General features: G+C 52.4%; 1 pseudogene across 1 annotated transcript; it reads left to right on the top strand.

Moving 5' to 3' along the window:
• Window positions 1–1,053: 1,053 nt before the first annotated feature.
• Window positions 1,054–1,882, top strand: LOC144491075 (segment polarity protein dishevelled homolog DVL-3 pseudogene; annotated as a pseudogene). The gene has a single exon (XR_013497392.1). The product of XR_013497392.1 is annotated as a segment polarity protein dishevelled homolog DVL-3 pseudogene (transcript).
• Window positions 1,883–18,851: the final 16,969 nt, after the last annotated feature.

Raw genomic sequence — 18,851 nt, 5'->3', positions numbered from 1 at the left:
GAGTCAACCCCACATTGGCTGTGGCTCTGGAGTCACATGTAGGCCAGACCGGGGTAAGGACGGCAGATTTCCTTCCCTAAAGGGAACCAAGTGGGTTTTTCCGACAATGGGTCATCAGTAGATTCTTAATTCCAGATATTTTTTATTGAATTCAAATTCCACCGCCTGCCGTGGCGGGGATTCGAATCCGGGTCCCCCAGAACATGAGCTGAGTTTCTGGATTAATAGTCTGGCGATAATGCCACTGGGCCATCACCTCCCTCAGTGGCTGTGATGGGATTTGACCCGGTGTTTCAGGTGCACAGCTATCCCACAGTTTCCCCTAACTCTAATAGGGGGCAGCACAGTGGGTTAGCACTGCTGCCTCACAGCGCCAGGGACCTGGGTTCGATTCCCGGCTTGGGGTCACTGTCTGTGCGGAGTCTGCACGTTCTCCCCATGTCTGCGTGGGTTTCCTCCGGGTGAACATAAGAACATAAGAACTAGGAGCAGGAGTAGGCCATCTGGCCCCTCGAGCCTGCCCCCCCCATTCAACAAGATCATGGCTGATCTGAAGCGAATCAGTTCCACTTACCCGCCTGACCCCTATAACCCCTAATTCCCTTACCGATCAGAAAACTATCTGCCCGTGATTTAAACATATTCAACGAGGAAGCCTCCACCACTTCAATGGGCAGAGAATTCCAGAGATTCACCACCCTCTGAGAGAAGATGTTCCCCCTCAACTCTGTCCTAAACTTGACCCCCCTTTATTTTGAGGCTGTGCCCTCTAGTTCTGGTTTCCCTTCTAAGTGGAAAGAATCTCTCCACCTCTATCCTATCCAGCCCCTTCATTATCTTATCGGCCTCTATAAGATCCCCCCTCATCCTTCTAAACTCCGGTTTCCTCCCACAGTCCGAAAGACGTGCCGGTTAGGGTGCTAAATTCTCCCTCGGTGTTACCCCAACAGGCATCGGAGTGGGGGATTTTCACAGTAACTTCATTGCAGTGTTAATGTGAGCCGACTTGTGACACTGATAGATTAACGTTGCCTCTCTCTGACCATGTTGCAGGAAGCCGGAGCAGTGGGTCAAATCGCAGCGAGAGTGAGAGGCGCACCAGCAAAGACAAGGACGGTAAAACGGTGGATTCCAAATCGGGGAGCGGCAGCGAGTCGGAGTACTCCACGCGGAGCAGCGTGCGCCGCGAGCACGCCAGCAGCGAGCGCTCTGCCGCCAACAGTGAGCACAGCCAGCGGAGCCACCACCACTCGGTGATGGGCAGCGTGCGCTCCCACCACTCCGTCCACGCCTACGGCCCGCCGGGGGTCCCGCTGCAGTACAACCCCCTGATGGTGATGATGGTGCCCCAGCCCGGGCCCCCGCCGTCGGCGGCGGCCACCGCCGTGCCACCGGGGGCGCCGCCCGTCCGCGACCTGGGCTCCGTGCCCCCCGAGCTGACCGCAAGCCGCCAGTCCTTCCATATGGCCATGGGAAACCCCAGCGAGTTCTTTGTGGACGTCATGTGACTCGGGCGGTAAGCGGGAGGGGGTGGCAGGAGAGAGAGCGAGAGAGAGAGAGCCGTCTTCTCAGCCCTTCCCGCGTCGCACCGGCCTCAAGAGGGCGCGACCAAAAGATCCGACACTAATTTTGTGGACATTGTAAATACGGTCACCTTTCATACTGAGCTCTGCGCAGAGCTGCCGCTCTGAAGTTGGCAGTCTCTGGCTAGCTGGTACTCACTCTCTGGAAACCAGAGCAGCCGTTACAGGGGGGGGGGGGGGGGGTAGGAGGGGGGGTGGCAGAAACCGAGACAAGTATTTTAAGATTAACTGTGTTTAATTAACAATTAACAAGTGCAATTTCCTAGCCTCATACTTCTCTCTATTTTCCTTTTTTTTTTGTTTAAGAAAACAAAATATTATATACCAGGACTTGAGTATTATTGTCCACTGTAATCACAATGCCCCTGACGTCTTTATAGTACAAACTCCACCCCATCGCCTCAACACAACAATAAAATTCAAACCCACTGCACAGCGGCTGCCCACTTCCTCCAGCAGGGTGACGTTGGAAGTTGCGGCCTTGCCCAGGGGGAAGGAGTCAGGCTTGCGGGGGGTGTCTTGGTGCCTTGCGGTGTAACGTCACAGGAAAAAGTCTGGGCTTTGTATTTTTTACTTTTTAAATTGTAGAGCAAAAGTAACCCGGTTACGTTATTGGAACTTTTTGTTTCGGAAGGAAAGACTGTTGGTAATCAAGTTGTTAGTGCTGCATTGTAATGATTTTGGAGTTTTTAAAAAATAAAAATAATAAAAAATAAGCTTCAAAGTCTTGAATCTTGGCAGCAGGTCTGAGCCGGTCTCGCTCGCCGATTCCTGGCCGGTTTCTCAGTCCCGACTCGACGTAACTCGGTGTCGCTTCTTCCAAGGACGGGACAGGCTCCAGGAACGTCTTTGTGGGAGAGTTTTCCAACATTAAACTGGGACTGAGCCACGTGGAAGAATCGTAGAAATCGCCCAGTGCAGAAGAGGGGCCCCTCGAGTCTGCACCGACCTGGTGGCACAGTGCGTTAGCACTGCGGCCTCGCACTGGTTATCACTGCAGCCTCGCACTGGTTATCACTGCAGCCTCGCACTGGTTATCACTGCCGCCTCACACTGGGTTATCACTGCCGCCTCACACTGGGTTATCACTGCCGCCTCACACTGGTTATCACTGCAGCCTCGCACTGGTTATCACTGCCGCCTCACACTGGGTTATCACTGCCGCCTCACACTGGGTTAGCACTGCCGCCTCACACTGGTTATCACTGCCGCCTCACACTGGTTATCACTGCCGCCTCACACTGGTTATCACTGCCGCCTCACACTGGTTATCACTGCCGCCTCACACTGGGTTAGCACTGCGGCCTCGCACTGGTTATCACTGCAGCCTCGCACTGGTTATCACTGCCGCCTCGCACTGGTTATCACTGCAGCCTCACACTGGTTATCACTGCAGCCTCGCACTGGTTATCACTGCCGCCTCGCACTGGTTATCACTGCCGCCTCACACTGGTTATCACTGCAGCCTCGCACTGGTTATCACTGCAGCCTCGCACTGGTTATCACTGCAGCCTCGCACTGGTTATCACTGCAGCCTCGCACTGGTTATCACTGCCGCCTCGCACTGGTTATCGCTGCCGTCTCGCACTGGTTATCACTGCCACCTCACACTGGTTATCACTGCAGCCTCGCACTGGTTATCACTGCGGCCTCGCACTGGTTATCACTGCCACCTCACACTGGTTATCACTGCAGCCTCACACTGGTTATCACTGTCGCCTCGCACTGGTTATCACTGTCGCCTCGCACTGGTTATCACTGCAGCCTCGCACTGGTTATCACTGCAGCCTCGCACTGGTTATCACTGTCGCCTCGCACTGGTTATCACTGTCGCCTCGCACTGGTTATCACTGTCGCCTCGCACTGGTTATCACTGTCGCCTCGCACTGGTTATCACTGCAGCCTCGCACTGGTTATCACTGCAGCCTCGCACTGGTTATCACTGCCGTCACGCACTGGTTATCACTGCCGTCACGCACTGGTTATCACTGTCGCCTCGCACTGGTTATCACTGCCGTCTCACACTGGTTATCACTGCCGTCTCACACTGGTTATCACTGTCGCCTCGCACTGGTTATCACTGCCGTCTCGCACTGGTTATCACTGTCGCCTCGCACTGGTTATCACTGCCGCCTCGCACTGGTTATCACTGCAGCCTCGCACTGGTTATCACTGCCGCCTCACACTGGTTATCACTGCCGTCACGCACTGGTTATCACTGCAGCCTCACACTGGTTATCACTGCCGTCTCACACTGGTTATCACTGCCGTCACGCACTGGTTATCACTGCCGTCACGCACTGGTTATCACTGTCGCCTCACACTGGTTATCACTGCCGTCTCGCACTGGTTATCGCTGCCGCCTCACACTGGTTATCACTGCCGCCTCACTGGGTTATCACTGCCGCCTCACACTGGTTATCACTGTCGCCTCACTGGGTTATCACTGCGGCCTCACACTGGTTATCACTGCCGCCTCGCACTGGTTATCACTGCCGCCTCGCACTGGTTATCACTGCCGCCTCGCACTGGTTATCACTGCCACCTCGCACTGGTTATCACTGCGGCCTCACACTGGTTATCACTGCTGCCTCGCACTGGTTATCACTGCGGCCTCGCACTGGTTATCACTGCTGCCTCGCACTGGTTATCACTGCCGCCTCTCACTGGTTATCACTGCCGTCTCACACTGGGTTACCACTGCCGTCTCACACTGGGTTATCACTGCCGTCTCACACTGGGTTACCACTGCCGTCTCACACTGGGTTACCACTGCCGTCTCACACTGGGTTATCACTGCCGCCTCACACTGGTTATCACTGCCGCTTCACACTGGTTATCACTGCCGTCTCACACTGGTTATCACTGCCGCTTCACACTGGTTATCACTGCCGCTTCACACTGGTTATCACTGCCGTCTCACACTGGTTATCACTGCCGCCTCACACTGGTTATCACTGCCGCCTCGCACTGGTTATCACTGCCGCCTCACACTGGTTATCACTGCCGCCTCGCACTGGTTATCACTGCCGTCTCACACTGGGTTACCACTGCCGTCTCACACTGGGTTATCACTGCCGCCTCACACTGGTTATCACTGCCGCTTCACACTGGTTATCACTGCCGTCTCACACTGGTTATCACTGCCGCCTCACACTGGTTATCACTGCCGCCTCACACTGGTTATCACTGCCGCTTCACACTGGTTATCACTGCCGTCTCACACTGGTTATCACTGCCGCCTCACACTGGTTATCACTGCCGCCTCGCACTGGTTATCACTGCGGCCTCGCACTGGTTATCACTGCGGCCTCACACTGGTTATCACTGCCGCCTCGCACTGGTTATCACTGCCGCCTCGCACTGGTTATCACTGCTGCCTCGTACTGGTTATCACTGCAGCCTCGCACTGGTTATCACTGCCGCCTCACACTGGTTATCACTGCCGCCTCTCACTGGTTATCACTGCCGCCTCACTGGGTTATCACTGCCGCCTCACACTGGGTTATCACTGCCGCCTCACACTGGTTATCACTGTCGCCTCACACTGGTTATCACTGCTGCCTCGTACTGGTTATCACTGCAGCCTCGCACTGGTTATCACTGCCGCCTCACACTGGTTATCACTGCTGCCTCGTACTGGTTATCACTGCCGCCTCACACTGGTTATCACTGTCGCCTCACACTGGTTATCACTGCTGCCTCGTACTGGTTATCACTGCAGCCTCGCACTGGTTATCACTGCCGCCTCACACTGGTTATCACTGCCGCCTCGCACTGGTTATCACTGCTGCCTCGTACTGGTTATCACTGCAGCCTCGCACTGGTTATCACTGCCGCCTCACACTGGTTATCACTGCCGCCTCACACTGGTTATCACTGCCGCCTCACTGGGTTATCACTGCCGCCTCACACTGGGTTATCACTGCCGCCTCACACTGGGTTATCACTGCCGCCTCACACTGGTTATCACTGTCGCCTCACACTGGTTATCACTGCTGCCTCACAGCGTCACGAACCCGGGTTCAGTTCCCGGCTTGGGTAATTGTGTGGAGTTTCTCCCCGTGTCCGTGTGGGGTTTCTCCCCGTGTCCGCGTGGAGTTTCTCCCCCGTGTCCGCGTGGAGTTTCTCCCCCGTGTCCGCGTGGAGTTTCTCCCCCGTGTCCGCGTGGAGTTTCTCCCCGTGTCCGCGTGGAGTTTCTCCCCCGTGTCCGCGTGGAGTTTCTCCCCGTGTCCGTGTGGGTTTCCCTCCGGGTGCTCCGGTTTCCTCCCACAGTCTGAAAGATGTGCTGGTTGGGTAGATTGACCCGAACAGGCGCCGGAGTGTGGCGACTAGGGGAATTTCACTGGTTTCCTCCCACAGGCCAAAGATGTGTGGGTTCGGTGGATTGGCCATGCTAAATTGCCCTTTAGTGTCAGGGGGACCAGCCTGGGTAAATACATGGGTCCACGGGAATAGGGATGGGTGGGTTTGTGGTCGGTGCAGAATCGATGGGCCGAATGACCACCTCCTGTACTGTAGGAATTCTATGATGTGGAAGACACTTGACCTCCCATCTGGTTAGGGTGGATTGGCCGTGCTAAATTCTCCCTCGGTGTTACCTGAACAGGCGCTGTGGCGACGAGGGGATTTTCACAGTAACTTCGTTGCACTGTTAACATAAGCCTACTTGTGACTTTTTACTTTACCTAATCCCACTTGGCCTGTGGCCTTGTATGTTATGACGTGCCAAGTGCTCATCCAGGTACTTTTTAAAGGATGTGAGGCTTCCTGACTCCACCACCCTCCCAGGCAGCGCATTCCAGACCCTCACCACCCTCTGGGTAAAACAGATTTCCCTCACATCACCCCCGCCCTAAACTTCCCGCCCCTCACCTTGAGCCCACGTCCCCTCGTGACTGACCCCTCAATGAAGCGGAACAGCTACTCCTTATCCACCCTGTCCATGCCCCTCAACGAGAGGTGATCTCATTGAAACAGGGTGGGTCGCAGAAGGGTGGACGTGGAGAGAGTGTTTCCACGGTCGGGGAGCCCAGGGCACAGTCTCGGGACAAGAGGCAGCTCGTTCAGGACGGAGATGAGAAATGACTTCACTCGAAGGGTTGTGAACCCTTGGTGGTGGGTGAATTATGTCTTAAGGCTGGGAGGGGCAGACTTTTGGTGTGTCAGAGAATCAGAGATACAGGGAGCGGGAGTGGGGGGGAGCCCAAAACCAGTCCTGATTATATACAGAGCCCTCATAGAGACATAGAGGTTTACAGCATGGAAACAGGCCCTTCGGCCCAACTTGTCCATGCCGCCCTTTTTTTAAAAAACCATTATGTTAGTCCCAATTGCCTGCGTTTGGCCCATATCCCTCTGTACCCATCTTACCCAGGTAACTGTCTAAATGCTTTTTAAAAAACAAAATTATACCCGCCTCTACTACTACCTCTGGCAGCTCGTTCCAGACACTCACCATCCTCTGTGTGAAACAAATACCCCTCTGGACTCTTTTGTATCTCTCCCCTCTCACCTTAAACCTATGCCCTCTAGTTTTAGACTCCCCTACCTTTGGGAAAAGATATTGACTATCTAGCTGATCTGTGCCCCTCATTATTTTATAGACCTTTTTTCAGATAAAGCTCGGCACAACATCGTGGGCCGAAGGGCCTGTTCTGTGCTGTACTGTTCTATGCTCTATGAGACCTCTATAAGGTCACCCCACAGCCTCCTCCGCTCCAGGGAAAAAAGTCCCAGTCTATCCAGCCTCTCCTTATAACTCAATCCATCAAGTCCCAGTAGCATCCTAGTAAATCTTTCCTGCACTCTTTCTAGTTTAATAATATCCTTTCTATAATAGGGTGACCAGAACTGTACACAGTATTCCAAGTGTGGTATTCTTCCTGCTCCGATTTTGTGTGTGTGAGCGCGTGTCCTTACTGCCTTGGCTTAAGAACATAAGAAATAGGAGCAGGAGTAGGCCATCTAGCCCCTCGAGCCTGCCCCGCCATTCAATAAGATCATGGCTGATCTGAAGTGGATCAGTTCCACTTACCCGCCCGCTCCCCATAACCCCTAATTCCCTTACCGATCAGGAATCTATCTATCCGTGATTTAAACATATTCAACGAGGTAGCCTCCACCACTTCAGTGGGCAGAGAATTCCAGAGATTCACCACCCTCTGAGAGAAGAATTTCCTCCTCAACTCTGTCCTAAACCGACCCCCCTTTATTTTGAGGCTGTGCCCTCTAGTTCTAGCTTCCTTTCTAAGTGGAAAGAATCTCTCCATCTCTTACCCTATCCCGAGCCCCTTCATTATCTTATGGACCTGTCCCTTTGGGGAGGCAGCAGGTAATCCCCATTCCACTGGTGCAGGTTTCAAAAGAGCTTGATGGGAGGTTGGGACAGGATTGGTCAGACAGGTAGGCTTTAAGGGGCACCTTGGAGGAGGAAAGAGGGAGGTGGAGAGGTTTGAGGAGGGAATGTCGAAACGTGGCTGAGTAAGGGAGCAGAGGTTGAGGGGTGTAGGGGCTGGAGGAAAGGGAGAGGCGAAGGCCTGGAGGGATTTGAAGCAAGCTTTGCTTCACTGTGCAAGGGGGGGTTTGATAACAACCCCACCCACTCGCAAATCTCTAATCTCCTCCCCCCCCCGACTTCTCGGAGACCAGGGTTGATGAAGCTTTGTTTCATTCTTTTTCCAGCCAGATGCACGTGTTTTGGACTGATGGTGTGGAACAGAGAGAGACTTTCCACTGGTGGTGGTGGGGGGGGGGGGGGGGGGGTTTGTGACTGTAGGATCCAGAACTTATTGGAACTTAAGATCCAATCTTAATCCACCAGGCAGACGAAAACAGGACGGGGAATAAATAACCCTGTAGTTCGATGAATGCCGTCCAGATCCAAAACTGTCCGGGTTGATGGGAAGCAAAGGTTTATGGCGGAGTGTTGCTTTTGTGACCGGAAGCCTGGGACCCAGTGGGGCACAGAATATCAGAGCAGGGAGGTCTTGGTACGACTTTATAAAACATTGGTTAGGCCACAGATGGAGTACTGTGCGCAGTCCTGGTCACCACACTATCGGGAGGACGTGATTGCAGTGGAAAGGGTGCAGAGGAGATTAGAAACATCAAAACTAGAAGCAGGAGGAGGCCATTCGGCCCTTCAAGTCTGCTCTGCCATTCATTTTGATCATGACTGCTCATCGAATTCAATAGCCTGATCCACCCCCCCCCGCCTCATATCCACAAGACATAGGAGCAGAATGAGGCCACTCGGCCCATCAAGTCTGCTCCGCCATTCAATCATGGCTGATATTTTTCTCATCCCCAATCTCCTGCCTTTTCCCCATAACCCCTGATCCCCTTATTAATCAAGAACATATCTATCTCTGTCTTAAACACACTCAATGACCCGGCCTCCTCTGCGGCAAAGAGTTCCACAGATTCACCACTCTCTGGCTGAAGAAATTCCTCCTCATCTCTGTTTTAAAGGATCGTCCCTTTAGCCTGAGGTTGTGCCCTCTAGTTCTAGTTTTTCCTACTTGTGGAAACATCCTCTCCACGTCCACTTTATCCAGGCTCGGCCGTATCATGTAAGTTTCAATAAGATCGGCACGGTAGCACAGTGGGTTAGCACTGCTGCTTCACAGCTCCAGGGACCTGGGTTCGATTCCCGGCTCGGGTCACTGTCCGTGTGGAGTCTGCACGTTCTCCCCGTGTCTGCGTGGGTTTCCTCCGGGTGCTCCGGTTTCCTCCCACAGTCTGAAAGACGTGCTGGTTAGGGTGCTAAATTCGCCCTCAGTGTTACCCAAACAAGCACCGGACTGTGGCGACTAGGGGATTTTCACAGTAACTTAATTGCAGCGTTAATGTAAGCCTTACTTGTGACACTAATAAATAAACTACACTAGACATGGAACAGGGACTCCATCAGGCTGCAGAGGTTTGCAAACAGCCTGGCAGATTGTGCAACATTACCCCTTGAGCCTGGGTGTGTCTAGACAGAGAATGGAACACCTGGGTGTGTCTAGACAGAGAATGGAACACCTGGGTGTGTCTAGACAGAGAATGGAACACCTGGGTGTGTCTAGACAGAGAATGGAACACCTGGGTGTGTCTAGACAGAGAATGGAGCGCCTGGGTGTGTCTAGACAGAGAATGGAACACCTGGGTGTGTCTAGACAGAGAATGGAACACCTGGGTGTGTCTAGACAGAGAATGGAACACCTGGGTGTGTCTAGACAGAGAATGGAGCGCCTGGGTGTGTCTAGACAGAGAATGGAACACCTGGGTGTGTCTAGACAGAGAATGGAACACCTGGGTGTGTCTAGACAGAGAATGGAACACCTGGGTGTGTCTAGACAGAGAATGGAGCGCCTGGGTGTGTCTAGACAGGAAATGGAACACCTGGGCGCGTCCAGACAGGGAATGGAAAAATTGGGTGCGTCTAGACAGGGAATGAAACACCTGGGTGTGTCTAGACAAGGAATGGAACACCTGGGTGCATCTAGACAGGGGGAGTGGAACACCTGGGTGTGTCTAGACAGAGAATGGAACACCAGGGTGCATCCAGACAGAGAATGGAACAACTGGGTGTGTCTAGACGGGGAGCGGAACACTTGGGTGCGTCTAGACAGGGAATGGAACGCCTGGGTGCATCTAGACAAGGAATGGAACACCTGGGTGTGTCTAGACAGGGAATGAAACACCTGGGTGTGTCAAGACAGGGGAGTGGAACACTTGGGTGTGTGTAGTCAGGGAATGGAACACCTGGGTGCGTCTAGACAGGGAATGGAATGCTTGGGTGCGTCTAGACAAGGAATGGAACACCTGGGTGTGTCTAGACAGGGGGAGTAGAACACCTGGGTGTGTCTAGACAGAGAATGGAACACCAGGGTGCATCCAGACAGTGAATGGAACAACTGGGTGTGTCTAGAGGGGGTGTGGAACAGTTGGGTGCGTGTAGTCAGGGAATGGAACACCTGGGTGCGTCTAGACAGGGAATGGAACACCTGGGTGCGTCTAGACCGGGAATGGAATGCCTGCGTGCGTCTAGACAGGGAATGGAATGCCTGGGTGTGTCTAGACAGGGAATGGAACGCCTGAGTATGTCTAGACAGGGGGAGTAGAACACCTGGGTGTGTCTAGACAGGAGAAGTGGAATCCTGAGAGGGAATGCCAGAATATGTCCGGATGGTCGATGGAACGCAGGAGGTGGGGGCGGAGGTGTGGATAGTCAGCCAGGGGCATGGGGGAATTGGTGAGATTAGAATTCCGTTCCCAGGGAGGGTGTGGGGAGCTTTGCACTAATGAGATATTTCCCCCTGGTTGGCTGGTAAGATCGAGAGTTAACATCTGACGTGCCAGAATGCCTGGAATCAAACCTGTGCAGCCCACACCCAGTCAAGGAGGGTCAGTGATCCGCGCACACTGGATATCTTGGAGGCTGGGGTGGAGGGGATTAGTGACGTTGCCACATTCATAGACCTTGGAGCACAAAGTTGGGGTAGTTTTTTTTGTAGGGGTTTTTTTTTTAAATACTCCAACCCAGGACAGAGAAATCTGCTCCCGTACCCTGTGTGAATTGTACCTGGGCTGCCTGGACTCACTAAAGTAACACGCTGGTTAGCACTGCTGCCTCACTGCGTCAGGGACCTGGGTTCAATTCCGGCCTTGGGTCACTGTATGGAATCTGCACATTCTCCTCGTGTCTGCATGGGTTTCCTCCGGGTGCTCTGCTTTCCACCCACAGTCCAAAGATGTGCAGGTTAGGTGGATTGGCCGTGCTAAGTTGCCCCTCTGTGTCCAAAGATGTGCAGGTTAGGTGGATTGGCCGTGCTAAGTTGCCCCTCTGTGTCCAAAGATGTGCAGGTTAGGCGGATTGGCCGTGCTAAATTGCCCCTCAGTGTCCAAAGATGTGCAGGTTAGGGGGATTGGCCATGCTAAGTTGCCCCTCTGTGTCCAAAGATGTGCTGGTTAGGTGGATTGGGGGTAAATATGTGGGGTTATGGGGATAGGGTCTGGGTAAGAGGTTCTATTGGGGAGAGTCGGTGCAGACTTGATGGACCCAATGGCTTGCTTCTGCAGTGTCGGGATTCTATGATTAGGAGAGCTCATTGCTGAGCTTTCGCAGGATCGGGAATTCTCCTAACACCAGGGAACAGACCATCAGGGATAGACTAAGAGTTTCCAGACTCCAGGTTTTTAAGTCAGGAACACCAGTGGTGAAGGAACTGACTCACTTTTCAGTGTGAGCCCAAATTGTACTTGTGTGGTTTGGCCAGCAGATGGCAGACGCAGATCAATGTGGCTGTGGGCGACGCAAAAACCAGATATTGTACTGGGACCGCAGGGAGCTGGCCTTAGAGTCATAGAGGTTTACGGCATGGAAACAGGCCCTTCGGCCCAACTTGTCCATGCCGCCCCTTTTGTTTTAACCACTAAGCTAGTCCCAATTGCCCGCGTTTGGCCCATATCCCTCTATACCCATCGTATCCATGGAACTGTCTAAATGCTTTTTAAAAGACAAAATTGTACCTGCCTCTACTACTGCCTCTGGCAGCTCGTTCCAGACACTCACCACCCTCTGTGTGAAAACATTGCCCCTCTGGACACTTTTGTATCTCTCCCCTCTCACCTTAAACCCCTACGCCCTCTAGTTTTAGGCTCCCCTACCTTTGGGAAAAGATGTTGACTATCTAGCTGATCTATGTTCCAGAGGATTGGAGAATAGCCAATGTTGTTCCATTGTTTAAGAAGGGCAGCTGGGATAACCCAGGAAATTATGGGCCGGTGAGCCTTACGTCAGGTCGGGAAATTATTGGAAAAGTTTATTAGGGACAGGATTCACTCACATTTGGACTTATTAGCGAGAGGCAACGTGGTTTTGTGAAGGGGAGGTCGTGCCTCACTAACCAGATCGAGTATTTTGAGGAAGTGATGAAGATGATTGATGAGGTGGGGGCAGGCGACACAAAGATAAGTGGGAAAGAGAATCGTGTGGAGGGCGTAGAAGGTCTGCAGAGAGATTTGGACAGGCTGAGTGAGTGGGCGAGGATCTGGCAGATGGAGTATAACGTTGACAAATGCGAGGTTATTCACTTTGGAAGAAATAATAGCAAATTGGATTATTATCTAAATGGAAAGAAATTACAACATGCTACTGTACAGAGGGACCTGGGGGTCCTTGGGCATGAGACGCAAAAACCCAGTCTGCAGGTGCAACAGGTGATCAAGAAGGCAAATGGGATGTTGGTCTATATCGCAAGTGGGATAGAATATAAAAGCAGAGATGTCTTGCTGCATCTGTACAGGGCCTTGGTGAGGCCGCAGCTGGAATACTGTGTGCAGTATTGGTCCCCTTATTTGCGGAAGAATACATTGGCCTTGGAGGGAGTGCAGAGAAGGTTCACCAGGTTGATACCAGAGATGAGGGGTGTTGATTATGAGGAGAGACTGAGCAGATTGGGTTTGTACTCGTTGGAATTTAGAAGGCTGAGGGGGGATCTTCTAGAGACCTATAAGATAATGAAGGGGCTGGATAGGGTAGAGGTGGAGAGATTCTTTCCACTTAGAAAGGAAGCTAGAACTAGAGGGCACAGCCTCAAAATAAAGGGGGGTCAGTTTAGGACAGAGTTAAGGAGGAACTTCTCCTCTCAGAGGGTGGTGAATCTCTGGAATTTTCTGCCCACTGAAGTGGTGGAGGCTACCTCGTTGAATATGTTTAAATCACGGATAGATGGATTCCTGATTGGTAAGGGAATTAGGGGTTATGGGGATCAGGCGGGTAAGTGGAACTGATCCACTTCAGATCAGCCACGATCTTGTTGAATGGCGAGGCAGGCTCGAGGGGCTAGATGGCCTACTCCTGGCTCCTATTTCTTATGTTCTTATGTATGTTATCTACATGGACTTCATTAAGGCCTTTGACAAGGTCCCTCATGGCAGACTGGTGCAGAGGGATCAGGGGTGAGCGAGCAAGATGGATACAGAACTGGCTTGGTCAGTTATTTCCTTGGGTTTAACAGTATTTAAAACAACGAGATTTGAATGTGTGGTTCGAGAGGAACTATTCTTTTTTGGGCCGGGGCTGTTCAAAGGTCAACTCAGCCCCATTCTCGAGAGATGAGCACGAAATCTGCGGCTGTCGAGGCTCCGGTTCGGGTACAGCAGGAGTGCTGCTCTGTTGGTGGCACTGTCTTTTGGGTCTTAAGTGGAGGCCCAATCTGCCCTCTCAGCGGGGGGCGGGGGGACAGGGGTGGGGGGGACGTACGAAGCCGTAAAACACAGATTCTTTCCTCCCTCTCAATTCCGAGCAAAGGCGGCCGAGTGAGATGAAAGTTTATTTTTCAGTGTCACAACTAAGCTGACATTGACACTGCAATGAAGTTACTGTGAAAATCCCCCACTCCGGTGCCCGCTCAGGTACAGTGAGGGAGAATTTAGCACCCTAACCCGCACGTCTTTCGGACTGTGGGAGGAAACCGGAGCACCCGGAGGAAACCCACGCAGACACGGGGAGAACGTGCAGACTCCGCACAGACAGTGACCCGAGCCGGGAATCGAACCCGGGTCCCTGGCGCTGTGAGGCAGCAGCGCTAACCCACTGTGCCACCAAGCCGTCCGTAGGGTGTAGGCTGTCAGAATCTTTAAGTGAATGGCGTAGGACAGGAGGGGCTTTTGATTTGATTTATTATTGTCACGTGTATTGGGATACAGTGAAAAGTATTGTTTCTTGTGTCTTTACAGGCAAAGCATACCGTTCAAAGAGTACATAGGGGAGAAGGAAAGGACAGGGTGAAGAATGCAGTGTTACAGTCATAGCTAGGGTGTAGAAAAAGATCAACTTAATGCGAGGTAGGTCCATTCAAAAGTCTGACGGCAGCAGGGAAGAAGCTGTTCTTGAGTCGGTTGGTACGTGACCTCAGACTTTTGTGTCTTTTTCCCGACGGAAGAACAAAGAACAATACAGCACAGGAACAGGCCCTTCGGCCCTCCAAGCCCGCGCCGCTCCCTGGTCCAAACTAGACCATTCTTTTGTATCCCTCCATTCCCACTCCGTTCATGTGGCTATCTAGATAAATCTTAAGCGTTCCCAGTGTGTCCGCCTCCACCACCTTGCCCGGCAGCGCATTCCAGGCCCCCACCACCCTCTGTGTAAAATACGTCCTTCTGATATCCGTGTTAAACCTCCCCCCCCTCACCTTGAACCTATGACCCCTCGTGAACGTCACCACCGACCTGGGAAAAAGCTTCCCACCGTTCACCCTATCTAGGCCTTTCATAATTTTATACACCTCTATTAGGTCACCCCTCATCCTCTGTCTTTCCAGCGAGAACAACCCCAGTTTACTCAATCTCTCCTCATAACTAAGCCCCTCCATACCAGGCAACATCCTGGTAAACCTCCTCTGCACTCTCTCTAAAGCCTCCACGTCCTTCTGGTAGTGCGGCGACCAGAACTGGACGCAGTATTCCAAATGCGGCCGAACCAATGTTCTATACAACTGCAACATCAGACCCCAACTTTTATACTCTATGCCCCGTCCTATAAAGGCAAGCATGCCATATGCCTTATTCACTACCTTCTCCACCTGTGACGTCACCTTCAAGGATCTGTGGACTTGCACACCCAGGTCCCTCGGTGTATCTACACCCTTTATGGTTCTGCCATTTATCGTATAGCTCCCCCCATGTTAGTTCTACCAAAATGCATCACTTTGCATTTATCTGGATTGAACTCCATCTGCCATTTCTTTGCCCAAATTTCCAGCCTATCTATATCCTTCTGTAGCCTCTGACAATGTTCCTCACTATCTGCAAGTCCAGCCATCTTCGTGTCGTCCGCAAACTTACTGATCACCCCAGTTACACCTTCTTCCAGATCGTTTATATAAGGTTATTCAGAAGGTGGAAGAGAGAATGTCCGGGGTGCGTGGGGTCCTTAATTATGCTGGCTGCTTTTCCCCGAGGCAGCGGGAAGTGTAGACAGAGTCAATGGATGGGATTCTGGTTTGTGTGATGGATTGGGCTACATTCATTTTGTAGTTTCTTGCAGTCTTGGTCAGAGCAGGAGCCCATACCAAGCTGTGATACAACCTGACACTAGGGTCAATTTAGCACGGCTAATCAACCTAACCCGCACACCTTTGGAGTGTGGGAGGAAACCGGAGCACCCGGTGGAAACCCACGCAGACACGGGGAGAATGTGCAGACTCCACACAGACAGTGACCCGAGCCGGGAATCGAACGCGGGTCCCTGGCGCTGAGAGGCAGCAGTGCTAACCCACCGTGCCGCCCAACCTGTTCAATCTTTGCTGATGGTCACAACTGCTGTGTGGTCAGGGAGCGCTGCACGTTGTAACTAGAAGCACAGAGCTTGACAGCACAGAAAGAGGCCCTTCGGCCCATCATGCCTGTGCTGGCCATCAAACACCTATCGATTCCAATCCCAATTTCCAGCACTCTCTCCGTCGCCCTGTATGCTTTGGCGCTCAATCTAAATGTGTCTTCGATGTTGTGAGGGTTCCTGTCTTGACCCCACGAGTTCCAGATTCCCCACCACCCTCTGGGTGAAAAGGTTTCCCCTCAAATCCCCTCCAAATCTCCTGCCCCTCATCTTAAATCTCTTCCCCCCATGGTTACTGACCCCTCCAGAAGCATTCACAGTACTGAGGAAACACCTGCAATGGCTTGGTGGTATTGTCGCTGGACTTATAATCCAGAGACTCGGGGTAATAGTCTGGGGGGACCCCGGTTCGAATCCCACCCACGGCAGATGGTGGAATTTGAATTCAATAAAAAATATCTGGAATGAAGAATCTACTGATGACCCATTGTCGGAAAAACCCATCTGGTTCCCTTTAGGGAAGGAAATCTGCCGTCCTTAGCCAGACTCCAGACTCACAACCCCCTGAAATGGCCGAGCAAGATACACAGTTGAAGGGGCAATGAAGGATGGGAAATAAATGGCAGTCATGATGTGGAGATGCTGGCGTTGGACTGGGGTGAACACAGTAATAAGTCTCACAACACCAGGTTAAAGTCCAACAGGTTTATTTGGTAGCAAATACCATAAGCTTTCGGAGCGCTGCTCCTTCGTCAGATGGGGTGGAAATGTGCTCTCAAACAGTGCACAGAGACACAAAATCAAGTTGCAGAATACTGATTAGAATGCAAATCTCTACAGCCAGCCAGGTCTTAAAGATACAGACAATGTGGGTGGAGGGAGCATTCAACACAGGTTAAAGAGATGTGTATTGTCTCCAGACAGAACAGCTAGTGAGATTCTGCAAGCCCAGGAGACAAGCTGTGGGGGTTACTGATAATGTGACATAAATCCAACATCCCGGTTTAGGCCGTCCTCATGTGTGCGGAACTTGGCTATCAGTTTCTGCTCAGCGACTCTGCGCTGTCGTGTGTCGTGAAGGCCGCCTTGGAGAACTCAGTCCAGCAATCCCCCCACCCCACATACCATGAATGAATTGTTTTTAAAAATCACATAGCTGGGCTGCCTGGGACAGCAGACAGAGAAATGGACAGAAAGTGGAAAAGATGTAACACTTGAGACGAGAGAGAGAGAGAACGAATCAATGGGTGCACGGGGGCACAGTGGGTTAGCGCTGCTGCCTCACAGCGCCAGGGTCCCGGGTGCGATTCCCGGCGCGGTGGCACAGTGGGTTAGCGCTGCTGCCTCACAGCGCCAGGGTCCCGGGTGCGATTCCCGGCGCGGTGGCACAGTGGGTTAGCGCTGCTGCCTCACAGCGCCAGGGACCCGGGTTCAATCCCCGGCTTGGGGTCACTGTCTGTGTGGAGTCTGCACATTCTCCCCGTGTCTGCGTGGGTTTCCTCCAGTTCCCTCCCACAGTGCGAAAGACGTGCTGGTTAGGTGCTAAATTCTCCCTCAGCGTTACCCCGAACAGGCGCCAGAGTTTGGCGACGAGGGGATTTTTCACAGTAACTTCATTGCGGCGTTAATCGTAGAATCCCTGCAGTGCAGAAAGAGGCCATTCGGCCCATCGAGTCTGCACCGACCACAATGCCACCCAGGCCTGATTCCCGTAACCCCACACATTTACCCTGCCAATCCCCCTGACACTAGTGTCAATTTAGCACGGCCAATCCACCTAACCCGCACATCTTTGAACATCTAATGTAAGCCCAGTAATAAATAAGCTTTAAAACTCAATGCTATCTGTTACTCTCAGTCAATCCTAGCGGAGCTATCAGATGCCCTGTGAATTGAGTGAAAATTTCTAATCAGGAGCCACTGGGTGTTTTTCACTGCGAATGCACAGTTTCCCCAGCCAACAAAACCAAACTTTCAGTTTCGAGACACACTACTTGGAAAATGAAACTGAAATTCACAGAACACTCTGAGAGTTATCGATATGGGGAACAAAACATCATGAGAAAAACACCAAATTGTGATGTTTCCTGCTGGCACAGTGGGTTAAGCACTGCTGCCTCCTTCACCCTCTTTCACCCTCCTTCACCCTCCTTCACCCTCCTTCACCCTCTTTGACCCTCTTTGACCCTCTTTGACCCTCCTTCACCCTCCTTCACCCTCTTTGACCCTCTTTCACCCTCCTTCACCCTCCTTCACCCTCCTTCACCCTCCTTCACCCTCCTTCACCCTCTTTCACCCTCTTTCACCCTCTTTCACCCTCCTTCACCCTCTTTCACCCTCTTTCACCCTCCTTCACTCTCTTTCAACCTCTTTCACCCTCCCAAACCCTCCTTCACCCGCTTACACCCTCCTTCACCCTCTTACACCCTCCTTCACTCTCTTACACCCTCTTTCACCCTCCTTCACCCTCTTACACCCTCTTTCACCCTCTTTCACCCTCCTTCACTCTCTTTCAACCTCTTTCACCCTCCCAAACCCTCCTTCACCCTCTTACACCCTCCTTCACCCTCTTACACCCTCCTTCACTCTCTTACACCCTCTTTCACCCTCCTTCACCCTCCTTCACCCTCTTTCACCCTCCTTCACCCTCCTTCACTCTCTTTCACCCTCCTTCACCCTCCATCACCCCCCTCCACCCTCTTACACCCTCCTTCACCCTCCTTCACCCTCCTTCACCCTCCATCACCCCCCTCCACCCTCTTACACCCTCCTTCACTCTCTTACACCCTCCTTCACCCTCGTTCATCCTCCTCCACCCTCTTACACCCTCCTCCACCCTCCTTCACCCTCCTTCACCCTCCTTCAACCTCTTTCACCCTCCTTCACCCACCTTCACCCTCTTTCACCCTCTTTCACCTTCCTTCACCCTCTTTCACCCT

Source organism: Mustelus asterias, unplaced genomic scaffold, assembly GCF_964213995.1.
Source record: "Mustelus asterias unplaced genomic scaffold, sMusAst1.hap1.1 HAP1_SCAFFOLD_4374, whole genome shotgun sequence".
NCBI classification, from domain to species: domain Eukaryota; kingdom Metazoa; phylum Chordata; class Chondrichthyes; order Carcharhiniformes; family Triakidae; genus Mustelus; species Mustelus asterias.
Note: the sequence above shows the minus strand (reverse complement) of the source record. Positions and strands in the feature narration are given on the sequence as shown.